The sequence below is a fragment of the Dama dama genome, chromosome 33 (genome assembly GCF_033118175.1).
Source record: "Dama dama isolate Ldn47 chromosome 33, ASM3311817v1, whole genome shotgun sequence".
Classification (NCBI taxonomy): Eukaryota; Metazoa; Chordata; class Mammalia; order Artiodactyla; family Cervidae; genus Dama; species Dama dama.
The window spans coordinates 24,145,729-24,161,505 of record NC_083713.1 but is presented as its reverse complement, the minus strand read 5'-3'; the positions used below and the strand labels follow the sequence as shown (position 1 = coordinate 24,161,505).

The 15,777-nt window shown below is 38.6% G+C and overlaps 1 protein-coding gene across 4 annotated transcripts in view; it reads right to left on the bottom strand.

The window, feature by feature from the left end:
* Nucleotides 1–15,777, bottom strand: part of LNPK (lunapark, ER junction formation factor) — a 95,058-nt gene that overhangs the window by 31,165 nt on the left and 48,116 nt on the right. The window lies entirely within an intron of this gene.

Here is a 15,777-nt window from a genome sequence, read left to right as displayed (position 1 = left end):
GTCAGCCACTGTTTCCCCATCTATTTGCCATGAAGTGATGGAACCGGATGCCATGATCTTAGTTTTCTGAATGTTGAGCTTTAAGCCCACTTTTTCACTCTCCTTTTTCACTTTCAAGAGGCTCTTTAGTTCTTCTTCACTTTCTGCCATAAGGGTGGTGTTATCTGCATATCTGAGGTTATTGATATTTCTGCCGGCAATCTTGATTCCAGCTTCTGCTTCATCCAGCCCAGCATTTCTCATGATGTACTCTGCATATAAGTTAAATAAGCAGGGTGACAATATACAGCCTTGACGTACTCCTTTCCCAATTTGGAACCAGTCTGTTGTTCTATGTCCAGTTCTAACTGTTGTTTCCTGACCTGCATACAGATTTCTTAGGAAGCAGATCAGGTAGTCTGGTGTTCCCATCTCTTCCAGAATAAGGGGATCTATAATCCATTAACTATTAAAGAGGTCAGCAAACTTTTTTTGGTAAAAGATCACATAGCAAATATTTAAGACTTTGTAGATCACATATGAATTTCTGTTGCATATTCTTAATTCTTTGGTTTTTTTCTTTTTTTCTGGAACACTTTTTTTTTTTTTTTTTGGTGTATGGCATGGGGATTTTAGTTCCTTTCCTCAACTAGGGATTAAACCCATGCACCCTGCATTGGGAGCACAGAGTCTTAACCATTCAATGGCCAGGGAAGTCCCTTGGAACACTTTAAAATGTTTAACTGTAAGCTCAAGCACCACAGAAAACAGATCTTGGCCCAAATTTGCAGACTGAAGACTGCAAATCCCTGTATTATTAATAATACTATCAATACCTTTTGACTGTCCATCATCCCCCTGTTATATCATTTCCTTTATGACCATCTCAGATTCAATAACACATCATTATAATTACCTCCTTGCATACAACTTCACCTCCTTGCCCTTTGATAATCCATTACACTAAACCCCAACCCTGCTTAAAATCAACTCTCTGCCTACTCCAAGCCTGCATTCATACAGCTAAATTCAACTGGAAAACATTCAGACAACTATGCTTTAAATACATAACCATTAACTTTCAGTGGACATAAATGTCCCCTGGTATCCCTACATTCTGAGAATTATTTTATTCCTTCTCTTCAGGTCCCTCAACATCTTCCTCATCCTCACTCTCATTAAGAAAATAAACAATCAGAAAACAATTCCAATCACCTACCTATAACTGCCTAAGTTCTCTGCCTGCCTTCCTAATACAGATGAAGTGAGCACACTCCTATCAAGAGCCAACTCCACACTTGTACACTAAATCCTATTCCTTCTTGTCTCCTCGTGGATGGCTCTCCACCAACTGTCGCACTCTCTCCATCATCATCTATGTCTTCTAGGCCATTCCAAGTAGCACATAAACATGCTATCATTTCTTTCACACATCATGCTCACCCATACATACAAAATGCTTCCCCCTCCAGCTACCCATGTTTTTCAAGTCTCTTTACGCAAAAGACTTGTCTCTTCTCATTGTTTACAACTTCTCTACTCCCTTACTTTTTTAAATCTACTCTAATGAATCCATTCCTCCACCAAAACTATTCTTTTCAAGGTCATCAAGTTCCTCAAAATTGCTAAAATCAATGGCCAATTCTAGACCCTCAACTTATTTGGCAGCGGTATTTATCACAAATGATCACTACCTAGAAACTCTTCAATAAGTGTTCAGGACATCACATACTTTTGGGTTTCCTATCTCACTGACCATTGCTCAGTTTCTTTTTCTGGTTCTTCTTTGTTACTCCAAATACCTTAATGTTAGAGTACCCAAGGGTGGCCTTGGTCCTTTTCTCTTCTTTCTCCACGTTTACATCCTTGATAATCTCATCTAGTTTCATGGTTTTAAAACAATCTACAAACTGATGACACCCAAATTTGTACCTCTAATCCAGATAATTCCTATTTACCAGACTCATATTCAACTACTTCCTTAGAATCCCCACTTGGACATCTGTCTAATAGGCATCTCAAAGATACATATCCAAAATCAAACTCTGTTCTTCATCACCTCATCTGAACCCCTCAAAGAGTGCTTCTTTTGTAATTTCTGCCATCTCAGTGGGGCTTCCCTTGTAGCTCAGTTGGTAAAGAATCTGCCTGCGGTGCAGGAGACCCGGGTTCGATCCCTGGGTCAGGAAGATCCCCTGGAGAAGGAAAAGGCAACCCACTCCAGTATCCTTGCCTGGAAAATCTCATGGACAGAAGAGCCTGGTGGGCTACAGTCCATGGGATCGCAAAGAGTCAGGCACGACTGGGCGACTAACACTTACTTATTTACTTACCATCTCAGTAAATACCTTACCAGTTACTCAGGCCAAAATCCTGAAGTTATCTCTGACTTCTCTGTCTCTGACCCCAACCATACCCAATCCATCAGGAACTGTTTTGGGTTTCAACTTTAAAACGTATGCAGAATCTTAAACCACTCCTATGTTACTAAAAGGTTCAGGTCACATCAATGCTTTCCTAAGTAACTGCAACTCCACTTTTGTTTCCTTTGCAGCCCCAACACAATCACTTTTCTTTTAAAATATAATTTAAATCATGTCAAACCTCAGCTCAAAAGACAAAACAAACTTTTTTAAAAACTAAAAACTGAAGTTCTTAAAATGGTCTGCATTCTACAAGATCCCATGTGATACGATCCTTCGCTGCCTCTTTTATTGCCTCTCTTACTATTCTCCCAATTGTTCAACCCAGTCCCAGCCATACTGGCCTCCACGCTATTTCTAGAGTAATCCAGGCATGCTTTGTATTCAATTTTTGCACTTAATGATCCCTCTGTCTGGAATGTAACTTCCCTCAGATATCTGCATGACTCATCCCCTCACCTCTTTCATGTGTGTATGTATGTATGTGTGTTAGCTGCTCACTCATGTCTGACTCTTTGTGACCCCGTGGACTGTAGTCCGCCAGGCTTCTCTGTCCATGGGATTCTCTAGGCAATAATACCAGAGTGGGTTGCCAGTTCCTTCTCCAGGGGATCTTCCTGACCCAGGGGTCAAACCCAGGTCTCCCACATTGCTGGCAGATTCTTTACCATCTGAGCCACTAGGGAAACCCTCTTTCATAACTTTGATCAAATGTTACCTCATCAATGTGGCATTCCCTGACAACCCTATATAACATTAAAACTCCATTCTCAATCAAGACACTACCTATGCATTATCCTTTTATCATTTTCCTCCAACATTATACAAATAAATTGATAAATAAAATTGTCTACCCCCCACCAAATGCACAAAAGGTGATTTTTTTACTATCTTTTGTTCACTGCTATGAACTCAGGGCCTAAAACAATGCCTGGCAGTACATACTCACTATAAAACAAAACAAATTAAAAAAAAAATCAGATTAGCACATACAGGTCAAATTTATTCCGCTATACCAATTAAAACCTTAAAAAGAAATTTAATTTTTCACTAACCCCAAATATCTATATTAATTTATCCTAGAGAAGCTATTCCAGAGAAGGCAAGGGCACCCCACTCCAGTACTCTCGCCTGGAAAATCCCATGGACAGAGGAGCCTGGGAGGCTGCAGTCCATGGGGTTGCGGAGAGTCAGACACGACTGATCGACTTCACTTTCACTTTTCACTTTCATGCACTGGAGAAGGAAATGGCAACCCACTCCAGTGTTCTTGCCTTGAGAATCCCAGGGACAGAGGAGCCTGGTGGGGTGCCGTCTATCGGGTCGCACAGAGTCGGACACAACTGAAGTGACTTAGCAGCAGTAGCAGAGAAGCTATTCAGGAATTCCCACTATGGCAAATTCAGTTTTCACTAAATCCAAACTTCATTACTTTTTAATCCAGTAAGGATATAAAATTCTTCCATTTTTCAGCCCATTATTTCTATAGAACTAAAATAAATGCTGCACATCTAGTAACCATATCACTCTATTTAATACATATATGTATATATACACACGGGCTCCCCAGGTGGCAGAGTGGTAAAGAATCCGCCTGCCAATGCAGGAAATGCAAGAGATATGTGTTCAATCCCTGGGTTGAGAGGGTCCCTTGGAGTAGAAAATGGCAACCCACTCCAGTACTCTTGCCTGGAAAATTTCATGGACAGAGGAGCCTAGTGGGTTACAGTCAATGAGCTCACAGAGCTGAGCCACTGAGCACACACACATATATGTACATATATCTATTTTTCTGTCAGTTATATTGGATTGGCCAACATGTTCATTTCCATAAGATATTATGGAAGTTTTTGGCCAACTCAATAATTTCATATCAAATGACAATATTGATTTTCTAAAATTAAGTACTCACTGATTAAAATTCCTTATTAAAAAAAAAAGGGTCAGGTTCAAACAGTTAAGATTATCAAAACCAAAGAAAAGTCTGAGAAACTGGCACAGCCAAATAAAACCTAATAAACATAACAACTAAATATGATGTGATATCCTGGGTGAGATCCTGGAACAGAGAAAGAACATTAGGGAAAAACTAAGGAAATTATTATAAACCATGGACTTTAGGTTAATAATAGTGAATTATTGGTTCATCAATTTTGTTACTGGTCCATCAATTTTAACAAATGCACTACATTAACGTAAGACATTAATAATAAGGAAAAGGCAGTGCAAAGGTATATAGGAACTCTTTACAAAGCTACTGCTTTGTAAATTTTCTGTAAATCTAAAAATGTTCAAAAAGATTCAATCGACTAAAAGGGGGGAAGAGGGCCTATATCAAGATTACAGAGTAGGATGAGCATGAGCTCACCTCCTCCCAAAGGCACACCAAAATTACAACTACTTAGAGAGCAACCATCTCTGAGAATGACCAGAAGACAAGAAGAAAAGATTTTCCATAACTAAGATATAAAGAAGCCACAAAAAAGCAGGTAGGAGGGGCAGAGACACAGTCTATTCAGGACCCACCCCACCACCCCAGTGTGGCAACCCACAAGGGGGAGGAAAATCACAACTATAGAGGTCCTCCTCAAGGACTGAGGAGTCCAATCTACACATTGGGCTCCCCAGCCCATGAGTCCTGCACCATGATAAGCCCCCAAAATGTCTGACTTTGAAAATCAACAGGGCTCACACTTGGGAGAGCCAGAAGGGTGTAGGAAACTGAGACACACCTCTTTAAAGGTGCAGGGAAAAACACACACAATCTGAAATTAAGCACAAGGCAGCAGTGTGAAACATGCCAGGGTCAAACCTACCTGCTGATCTTAAAAAACATTCTGCTGGGACTCCCCCTGAGGACTGACATGCTGTCAAGCAGCCACTTTTGTGATCTCATATTACCTTGATGACACTAAAAGTGGCAGGTGCCATTTTGGAATCCTTTCTTGAGCTTATTAACACCAGGGGCCTGCCTCACCTACCACTGTGCTAACAGAAATTGCATGGCAGCAGGCTTCAGAGCCAGATGTGAAGAGGCTGCATTGTCCACCAAAGTACCCCTAATAAATAACATGAAGCAGTTCATCTCAGCTACCTGGCCCAGGGGCCAGCTCCACATACCAGCAAACCCATATCGGTTGGTCCTGCAACAATAGAAAGGTGCATACAGTCCACAAAGGGTACACCCCTGAAGCATCTTTTGATGGATAGAGGAAAGCATGTACCTGGACACCTCCTACATAAGACCACTTCTCCAAAATCAAGAAATGTAATGGGCCCACCTAACACAAAGAAACAAACACAGAGAATTAAGCCAAATGAGAATGATCCAAATGAAAGAACAAGACACTCTCAGAAAAATGACTAAATGAAATGGAAATAAACAATCTATGTGATAAAGAATTGAAGGTAATAATTATAAAGATGCTCACCAAACTCAGAATAAGAATGGATGACCACAATGAGAACTTCACAGAGATGGAAAATATGCTTAATATCAGAGCTGAAGTACAATACCCAAATGGAAAACATACGAGAGGGAATCAGTGGGAGATTAGATGATACAGAAGAACAGACTGGTTATCTGAAAGACACAGAAGTGGGAAACTACACATGCTGAACAGAAAAAAAGATAAAGAACTCAGAAAAATGAGAAAGTTTAAGGCAGGGGTCTCAAACCTTTGAGATCTAATGTCTGATGATGTGAGGTGAAGCTGATGTAATAATAAAAGAAAGAAAGTAAGTGTACAGTAAGTGTAATGTGCTTGAATCATCCTGAAACCACCTCTCCTCCCCAGTCCGTGAAAAAACTGTCTTCTGCAAAACCGATCCCAGGGGCCAAAAACACTGGGGACCACTGGTAAGGGACCTGGGGGACAACATCAAGTAAGTGCACTAACATTTGCATTACAGGGATTCAGAAGGAAGAGACAGACAAAAGGGTAGAGAAGTTATTTGAAGAAATAATGGCCTAAAACCGCCCCAGTGTGAGGAAGGAAACAAACATCCAGGTCCTGGAAGAACAGACAGTCCCAAAAAAGATAAACCCAATGAGGTCCACACCAAGACACATTATATTTAAAATGTCAAAAGATAAAGAGAAAATCTTAAAACCAACAGGAGAAAAACAACTAGTCACCCGTAAGACTATCAGCAGAAACTTCGCAGGTCAGAAAAGAGTGGCAAAATATATTCAAAGTAATGGAGGGAAAAAAAGAAGCTTCAATCAAGAAAACTACCCAGCAAGGTTATCATTCAGAATTGAAGGAGAGGTAGAGGTAGAGTTTTAGACAACAAAAAGCTGGAGGAGATCACCACCATTAAACCAACCTTACAAGGAAAGTTCATACTGTTCATGGAGTTCTCAAGGCAAGAATACTTCAGTATTGAGAACCCCATGAACACTGTTGGGGTGTTGGTCCACTGGAGAAGGCAATGGCAAACCATTTCAGTATTCTTGCCTTGAGAACACCATGAGCAGTATGAAAAGGCAAAAGGATGGGATATGGAAAGATGAACTTCCCAGGTCAGTAGGTACCCAATATGCTACTAGAGAATAGTGGAGAAATAACCAAAAAGAATGAAGAGACGGAGCCAAAGAGAAAACAACACGCAGTTGTGGATGTGCCTGGTGATGGAAAAAAGTCCAATGCTGTAAAGTACAATATTGCATAGGAACCTGAAATGTTAGGTCCATGAATCAAGGTAAATTGGAAGTGGTCAAACAGAAGATGGCAAGAGTGAACAACAAAATTTGAGGAATCAGTGAACTAAAATGGACTAGAATGGGAGAATTTAACTCAGATGACCATTATATCTACTACTGTGGGCAAGAATCCCTTAGAAGAAATGGAATAGCCCTATAGTCAACAAGAGTCCAAAATGCAGTGCTTGGGTGCAATCTCAAAAATGACAGAATGATCTCTGTTCATTTCCAAGGCAAACCATTCAATATCACAGTAATCCAAGTCTATGCTCCAGCCAGTAATGCTGAAGAAGCTGAACCTGAACAGGTCTATGAAGACCTACAAAACCCTCTACAATAAACACCCAAAAAAGATATCTTTTCATTATAGGGGACTGGAATGCAAAAGTAGGAAGACAAGAGATACCTGGAGTAATGGGCAGATTTGGCTTTGCAGTACAAAATGAAGCAAGGCAAAGGCTAACAGAGTTTTGCCAAGAGAACGCACTGGTCATAGCAACCACCCTCTTCCAACAACAAAAGAGAAGACTCTACACATGAACATCACCAGACAGTCAATACCAAAATCAGACTGACTACATTCTTTGCAGCCAAAGATGGAGAAGCTCTATTTGGTCAGCAAAAAAGAGACTAGGAGCTGATTGTAGATCAGATCGAGAACTTATTGCAAAAGTAAGACTTAAATTGAAGAAAGTAGGGAAAACCACTAGACCACTCAAGTATGACCTAAATCAAATCCCTTACAACTATACACTAGAAGTGAGAAATAGATTCAAGGGATTATATCTGATAGAGTCCCTGAAGAACTATGGACAGAGGTTCGTAACACCGTACAGGAGGCAGAGATCAAGACCATCCCCAAGAAAAAGAAATGCAAAAGGTTGTCTGAGGAGGCCTTACAAGTTAGCTGAGAAAAGAAGACAAGCTAAAGGCAAAAGAGAAAAGGAAAGATATACACATTTGAAGGCAGAGTTCCAAAGAATAGCAAGGCAAGGTAAGAAAGCCTTCCTCAGTGATCAATGCAAAGAAAAGGAGGAAAAGAATGGGATATACTAGAGAATAGAATGGAATGGGAAAGACTAGAGATCTCTTCAAGAAAATTAGATACCAAGGGAACATTTCATGCAAAGATGGGCACAATAAAGGGCAGAAATGGTACGTACCTAACAGAAGAAGAAGATATTAAGAGATGGCAGATTATACAGAATAACTATACCAAAAAAATCCTCATGACCCAGGTAACCAGAATGGTGTGACCACCCACCTAGAGCCAAATATCCTAGAAGGCAAAGTCAAGTGGGCCTTAGGAATCATCACTACCAACAAAGCTAGTGGAGGTGATGGAATTCCAGCTGAGCTATTTCAAATCATAAAAGATGATGCTGTGAAAGTGTTGCACTCAATATCCCAGCAAATTTGGAAAACTCATCAGTGGCCACAGGACTGGAAAACGTCAGTTGTCATTCCCAAAGAAATGAAAGGAATTTGGTCAGTTTCAATCCCAAAGAAAGGCAATGCCAAACAACACTCAAATTACCACACAATCGCACTCCTCTCGCACACTAGCAAAGTAATGCTCAAAATTCTCCAAGCCAGGCTTCAACAGTATGTGAACCATGAACTTCCAGGTGTTCAAGCTGGATTCAGAAAAGGCAGAGAAACCAGAGATCAAATTCCCAACATCCGTTGGATCACTGAAAAAGCAAGAGAGTTCCAGAAAAATATCTACTTCTGCTTTATTGACTATGTCAAAACTTTTGAATGTGTGGATCATGACAAACTGGAAAATTCTTAAAGAGATGGGAATACCAGACCTTTACCTATCTCCTGAGCAACCTGTATGCAGACCAAGAAGCACCAGTTAGAACCAGACATGGAACAACAGACGGGTTCCAAATTGGGGAAGGAGTCGTCAAGGCTGTATACTGTCACCCTCCTTACTTAACTTCTATGCAGAGTTCATCATGAGAAATGCTGGGCTGGAGGAAGCACAAGCTGGAATCAAGATTGCCAGGAGAAACAGCAATAACCTCAGATACACAGATGACACTATCCTTATGGCAGAAAGCAAAAAACTAAAGAGCCTCTTGATGAACGTGAAAGAGGAGAGTGAAAAAGTTGGCTTAAAACTCAACATTCAGAAAACTAAGATCACAGCATCTGGCCCCATCACTTCATGGCAAGCAGATGGGGAAACGACAGAAACAATGAAAGACTTTATTTTCTTGGGCTCTAAAATCACTGCAAATGGTGACTGCAGCCATGAAATTAAAAGATGCTTGCTCCTTGGAAGAAAAGCTATGACCAACCTAGACAGCATATTAAAAAGCAGAAATATTACTTCACCAACAAAGGTCCATCTAGTCAAAGCTATGGTTTTTCCAATAGTCAAGTATGGATGTGAGAGTTGGACGATAAAGAAAGCTGAGCGCCAGAGAATTGATGCTTTTGAACTGTTGTGTTGGAGAAGACTCTTGAGAGTCCATTAGACTGCAAGGAGATCCAACCAGTCAATCCTAAAGGAAATCAGTCCTGAATATTCATTGGAAGGACTGATATTGAAGCTGAAACTCCAATACTTTGGCCACCTGATGCGAAGAGCTGACTCATTTGAAAAGACCCTGACTGGGAAAGATCAAAAGCAGGAGAAGGGGATGACAGAGGATGAGATAGTTGGATGGCATGACCGACACAATGGACATGAGTTTGAGCAAGCTCTGGGAATTCGTGATGAATGGGGAAGCCTGGCGAGCTACAGTCCATGGAGTTGCAAAGAGTCAGACACGACTGAGTGACTGAACTAACAAGTAAAGTTAAAGCCACTTCTCTAGGGGGAAAGGGAAAAAAAAAACTAGAAATAAGAAAATTATGAAGGAAAAGTCTCACTTGTAATGGTAAATATATAATGGAGGAAGTGGATCAGTCACTTATAAAGCTAGTAGAAAGGATGAAAGGCAAAAGTAGTAAAATCATCTTATCTACAGTAAGTAGTTAAGGAATACACAAAATTAAAAATGTGAAATATGACATCAAAAACATAAAATATGATGTGGTGGGTAAAAATGTAGGGCTTTAAGAAAGCATTTGAACTTAAAGAAGATCATCACTTAAAACAGACAGCAATATATAATACATATACAGAAACAAATAAAAGTACAAAACATACACACAGAACAAAAAAAAGAATCCAAACTTAATGCTAAAGATATTCATAAAATCACAAGAGAAGAAGAAACAGAGAAGAACTACAAAAACACCAGAAACAAATAACAAAATGGCAATAATTACTTTATATATAAATGGACAAAAATACCGTAATCAAAAGACAATGGGTGGCTGAATGGGTTACAATATCAAGACCCATACGTACACTGTCTACAAGACACTTCAGATTTAAAGATACTTACAGATGGAAAGCAGTGGAATAGGGAAAGATATTTTATACAAATGGAAACAAAAAGAAAGCTGGGGCAGCAATACTTACATGAGAAAACTTTAAACTACAGACTTTAAAGCAAAAATTGTAACAAGAAACAAAGGACATTACACAAAGATAAATGGATGAATCTTACAAGTCATATCACTTATAAATATCTATGTACCAACATAAAAGCATCTAAAAATATAAAGCAAATATTAACAGACATAAAGAGAGAAAGAGACAATAACACAATAATAGTAGGGACCATTAAGGCCCCAATTACATCAATAGATAGATTAGCCAGGCAAAAATCAATTTAAAACATTGGCCTTACATGACACATTATACCAGAAAGACTTTATATATAAATACACTAAACATTCCATCCAAAAGCAGCAGAATACATTCTTTTCAATTGCATATCGAACATTCTCCAAGATAGATCACATGCTTGGCCACAAAACAAGTCCCAATAAATTAAGAAGACTGAAATTATATCAAGCATCTTTTCTGATCACAACAGTATAAGACTAGAAAACAGTTACAAGGAAAAAATAGAAAAATACAAACACACAGAGGCTAAGCAATATGCTACTAAACAACAAACTTGTCAATGAAGAAATCAAAGGGGAAATTTAAAAATACCTTGAGATAAACAAAAACAGAAATACAACACATCAAATCTATGGGGCACAGCAAAAGCAGTTCTAACAGCTAAGTTTACAGTGATACAAGCCTACTCAAGAAATGAGAAAAATCTCAAGTAAACCATTTAACATTACACCTAAAGAAACTGGGGGAAAAAAGAATAAACAAAACCCCAAAGTTAGCAGAAGGAAGAAACTAATAAAGATCAGAGCAGAAATAAATCAAACAGAAACTAAAAAATAATAAAGATCAGTGAAACTAAAAACTGATTCTTTGAAAAGATAAACAAAATTGATAAAACTTTATCCAGACTCATCAAGAAAAAAAAAGACAGGACCCAAATAAATAAAATCAGAAATAAAAGAAGTTACAATCAACACAACAGAAATACCACAGAAAGAATCATAAAAGATTTCTATGAATAATTATAAGCCAATAAAATACACAAAGGCTACCCCGGTGGTTCAGTTGGTAAAGATTCCACCGGCAATGCAGGAGACCACCTGGAATGTAGAAGACCCGGGTTCGATCCCTAGGTTGGGAATATGCCCTGGAGAAGGAAATGGCAACCCACTCCAGTATTCGTGCTTGGAAAATCCCATGAACAGAGGAGCATGGCAAACTACAGTTCATGGTGTTGCAAGAGTCAGACACAACTTAGCAACTAACCCCCCACCATCACCACAAAATGCACAAAGCAGGAGAAATGGATGAACTCCCAGAAACATACAATCTCCCAAGACTGAACCATAAAGAAACGGCAAATATGAACAGACTATAGTTATCAATAATGAAACTGAATTGGTAATCAAACAAAAACCCCAACAAAAGTCCAGGACCAAATGGCTTCACAAGAGAATTCTATCAAACATTTAAAGAAGAGTAAATATCTACCTTTCGCAAACTATCCCAAAAAAAGAAGGATCACACCCAAATGCATTCCAACAGTGTCCCCTTTACCCTTATACCAAAATCAGATAAAGACATTGTAAAAAGATTATAAGCCAATACCCCTGATAAACAAAGATGCAAAAATCTTCAATAAAATACTAGCAAACCAAATTGAACAATACATTAAAAGGATCATACACCACAATCAAGTGGGGTTTATCCCAAGGATGCAAGGATGGTTCAATATCCAAAAATCAATTAATGTTATATATCATGTTAACAAGACAAAAGATAAAAAGATAAAAATCACGATTATCTCAATAGATGTCAAAAAAGCATTTGACAAAAAATCCAACATCCATTTATGATAAAAATTCTCAACAAAATGGGTATGGTGGAAATATACCTCAATATAATAAAGTCCATATATGACACCTTGCTTATTTAACTTACATGCAGAGTATATCATGAGAAATGCTGGGCTTGATGAAGCACAAGCTGGAATCAAGACTGCTGGGAGAAATATCAATAATCTCAGATATGCAGATGATACCACTCTTATGGCAGAAAGCGAAGGAGCCTCTTGATGAAAGTGAAAGAGGAGAGTGAAAAAGTTGGCTTAAAACTCAACATTCAGAAAACTAAGATCATGGTCTGGTCCCATCACTTCATGGCAAATAGATGGGGAAATAGTGGAAACAATGACGACTTCTCAGGGCTTCAAAATCACTGCAGATAGTGACTGCAACCATGAAATTAAAAGATGCTTGCTCCTTGGAAGAAAAGTTATGACCAACCTAGACAGCATATTAAAAAGCAGAAACATTACTTTGCCAACAAAGGTCCGCCTAGTCAAAGTTCTGATTTTTCCAGTAGTTGTGTGTGGATGTGAGAGTAGGACTGTAAAGAAAGCTGAGTGCTGAAGAATTGATGCTTTTGAACTGTGATATTGGAAAAGACTCTTGAGAGTCCACTGGACTGCAAGGAGATCCAACCAGTCAATGCTAAAGGAAATCAGTCCTGAATATTCATTGGAAGGACTGATGTTGAAGCTGAAACGCCAATACTTTGGTCACCTGATGTGAAGATGAGATGGGATGAGATGGCTGGATGGCATCACTGACTCAATGGACATGAGTTTGAGTAAACTCCGGGAACTGGTGATGGACAGGGAGGCCTGGCATGCTGCAATCCATGGGGTCACAAAGAGTTGGACACTACTCAGTGACTGAACTGAACTGATGACAAACCCACAGCTAAGACTCAGCAAAGAAAGCTGAAACCTCTTCCTCTAAGATCAGGAAAGAGACAAAAATGCCCACTCTCACCACATTTATTCAACATGTATTGGAAGTCCCAGCCACAGCCATCAGACAAGAAAAAGAATCCAAATTGGAAGAGAAGAAATAAAACTGTCACTATTTGCAGAGAACATGATATTGAATATACAAAACCCTAAAGACATCACAAAAAAACTTTCAAACCAACTTATGAATTCAATAAAGTTGAAGGATACAAATTTAATATATGGAAGTCTGTTTCATTTCTATACACTAATAATGTACTATCAGAAAGGAAAAAAATTAAGAAAACAATCCCATTTATAATTGTATCAAAAAGAATAAAATAACTAGAAATAAATTTAAGTAAGATGGTGAAAGACCTGTACTCTGAAAACTGTAAGATACTAATGAAAAAAATTGATAATGAAACAAATAAATGGAAAGATATACCATGCTCATGGGTTGGAAGAATTAACACTCAAAATGTCCATACTACATCAGTGCAATCTCTATCAAAATATCAATGGCAGTTTACACAAAACTAGAACAAATAATCCTAAAATTGATATGGAACCACAAAAGACTCCAAATAAGTAAAGAACAAAGACAGAGTTAGCATACTCCCAGAGTTCAAATTATACTACAGAGCTATAATAATCAAAGGGCTTCCCAGATGGCACTAGTGGTAAAGAACCCACCTACCAATGCAGGAGACATAAGAGACATCGGTTTGATCCCTGGGTCAGGAAGATCCCCTGGAGGAGGACATGGCAACCCACTCCAATATTCCTGCCTGCAGAATCCAATGGACAGAGGAGCCTGGTGGGCTACAGTCCATGAGGTAGCAAACAGTCAGACACAACTGAAGCAACTTAGCATGCATGCCAATGCAGGAGACACGGGTTCAGTCTCTGGGCTGGGAAGATCTCTTGGAGGAGGAAATGACAATCCACTCTAGTATTCTTGCCTGGAAAATCCTATGGACAGAGGAGACTGACAGGCTGAAGTCCGTGGAGTCACAAAGAGCCAGACACAACAAAGTGACTGAGCATGCATGCACACATACTAATCAAAATAGTGTAGTACTCACAAAAGCAGTCACATAGATCAACAGAAAGGAACAAAGCTCAGGAATAAGCCATGATTATAATCAATTAATCTATGACAAAGGAGGCAAAAATATCAAGTGGTGAAAGTCTCTTCAATAAATAGTGTTGGGAAAATTGGACAGTTAAACGCAAAAGAATCAAACTAGACCACTTTCTTATACCATATACAAAAATAAACTCAAAAATGGATTAAAGACTAAAAATATAAAACCCCTGTAAGAAAACATAGGCAATAAATCCTGACAACAGTATCTTTTTGCATCTATCTCCTCAAGCAAGAGAAACAAAAGCAAGAATAAACAAACAGGACTAATCAAACTAAAAGCTTTTGCATAGTAAAGAAAAACAACAACAAAAGAAAAACCCAACCTTTTTATTGGAAAAGATATTTGCAAGTGATATGGCCAACAAAGGGCTAATATACAAAATATAAAAATAATATACGCAACTCAATATCAAAAAACCAAGGAATCTGATTAAAAAATGGGCAGAGGAACAGAAGAGACATTCTTCCAAAGATGACACACACATGACCAACAGAAACATGAAAAGTTGCTTAATATCACTAATTATCAGGGAAATGCAAATCAAAATCATGATGAGGTATCACCTCACACGTGTCAAAATGGCTATTACCAAGAAGACAACAAATAAAAAGTGTTGGCAAAGGAAAAACAAACCCTCACATGTTGGTGGGATAAACTGGTGCAGCCACTACAGAAAACAATAAGAAGGTTGCTCAAATAATAAAAAGAACTACCAGAAGATCCAGCAATTCCACTCCTGGGTTTCTATTTGAGAAGAAAACAAAATACTAATTTGAAAAGATATATGCACACCTATGTTCACTGCAACATTATGTCAAATAGCAAGATATGGAAGCAAACTAAGTGTTCACCCATAGATAGATAAAGAAAATATGGTATACATTTATGTATACAATGGACTACTACTCAGCCATAAAACAGAATGAAATCTTGCCATACGCAACAACATGAATGGACCTATGGGTTATTCTGGTAAGTGAAGTAAGTCAGGCAAAGAAAGGTAAAAACCAGATGATTTTACTTATACGTCATACCTAAAAACCAAAACGAACAAACAAAACAGAAACAGACTCAGATACAGAGAACAAACTAGTAGTTGCCGGAGAAATGGGGAGTTGGCAAATGGTCAAAATAGGTGAAAGAGATTAAAAGGTACAAACTTCCAGTCACATAATAAATAAGTTTTGAGGATATAATATAATGTACGGCATGAGGAATGTAGTCAATAGTATTATAATAACTTTGTATGGTGACAGATGGTTGCTATACTT